The 1,544-nt window shown below is 39.5% G+C and overlaps 1 non-coding gene across 1 annotated transcript; it reads left to right on the top strand.

Moving 5' to 3' along the window:
- The first annotated feature begins 603 nt into the window (after positions 1-603).
- On the top strand, positions 604-676 carry TRNAN-AUU (transfer RNA asparagine (anticodon AUU)). Its single transcript has one exon. It is a non-coding gene; the product is annotated as a tRNA-Asn (tRNA).
- The last annotated feature ends 868 nt before the right edge of the window (positions 677-1,544 follow it).

Below are 1,544 nucleotides of genomic sequence, written 5' to 3'. Positions count from 1 at the left end.
ATAACCCTCACCCAGGTTCTGAGCCAGAGACGTATAAATGACTTGTCAGAAAAGCAGCTTGTAATTCTCCCAGTCAAATCTGAAGCTTAATGGCTCCATACTGTCATTTTTGAGTGAGAAGTGGGGCAGAAATCTTGGGCCCTTCTCAGAATCTTGACTGTCATATAGAAAGTAATATTTGAGCAGACATCAGGGGATTGAGAGAGTGAGCCATATAGGTACCTGGAGGAAAAGCATTCCAGGCAGGAGGAACAGCCCTTGCAAGACCATAAACTTGAAGTATTTAGCATGTTTAAATACCAGTAAGACTGGGGAGGAAGACTGTGTAGCTGAACAGAAACACTGAGGGGATTGGAAGACAAAATCAGAGACATAATGGAAGGCAGGATATTAGGTCATTGTAAGAACTTCAACATTGATACAAGTGAAATTGTTGCCTGGATAAGGCTCTTGTGGAAGATTTTGATCAGATGAATAACATAATCTAACACTTTAAAATTCTTCCTGCTACCCTGCTGCAAATAAACTATAGAGGGTCAAGGTGGGAAACTAGTTGATGAGTTAGAAGGATATTCCAAAAATTCAGTTAAGAGACTATGACGGGGAAGGTATAGCTCAGTGGTAGAGTGAGTGCTTATTATGCACAAGGTCCTGGGTTCAAGCCCCAGTACCTCCATTAAAACCAGTAAATGAATAAACCTAATTACCTCCCCCCAAAAAACAAAAACAAAAACATATAAACTAAAATATTTTTTAAAAAGCAAACTGTTTAAGAGAGCCTGGAACATAGCACACATTGAACATAAATAATCTACAGAATGGGACATTATACAACACTAAAGAATATCTAGAGAGGGTAGTTATCTGCAGAAAGACAGCAAACTAATGCTCCTTTGTCTCTCCTTTCACACACACACACACACACACACACACACACACACACACACACACACACAAGAGAGATTATAGGGATCTTGAACTAGGTCATTGGCAGTGGAGGTAGTAAGAAAAGGTTGTATTTTGTAGATATTTTGAAGGTAGAGTCTATAGGTTTGTCTGATGGGATAAACATGAGATGTGAAAGAAAGAGAGGAGTCAACATCAATTAGAAAGAATCTGGACTGAACAATGAGAAAACTATTGGGATTTTGAGAAGGGGGAGAGTTTGGGTGGACCAGACTTGGATATGACATCAGAATATCAGTTTTGTTATATTAAGCTTAAAATGTCTAGTTGACACTGAGTGGAAATGTCAAGCAAACAGTTGAATTTGTGAGTCTGGAGTTCAGAATTAGGTCTGGACTGGAGGTATAAATTTTTTATATATTAGCATATTAAAAGATATTTAAAGCAAGTAAATCTAGGTAAGATCAAAGGGGAGTAGTACATAGAGAAGAGGACAAGGATGAGTCCAGCAGGCTCCAATGTTGAGGGGCTGGAGAGAAGAGGAGGACTGAACAAGGAGAGTGCATAGGAGCAGCAAGTGAGGTTAGAGAAAAAAACCAAGAGCGCATGGTGACCTGGAGGCCAAGGAAAGTAATGTG

Source organism: Camelus dromedarius, chromosome 5, assembly GCF_036321535.1.
Source record: "Camelus dromedarius isolate mCamDro1 chromosome 5, mCamDro1.pat, whole genome shotgun sequence".
In the NCBI taxonomy this organism is placed as follows: domain Eukaryota; kingdom Metazoa; phylum Chordata; class Mammalia; order Artiodactyla; family Camelidae; genus Camelus; species Camelus dromedarius.
This window is presented reverse-complemented; position numbering and strand designations above follow the sequence as displayed.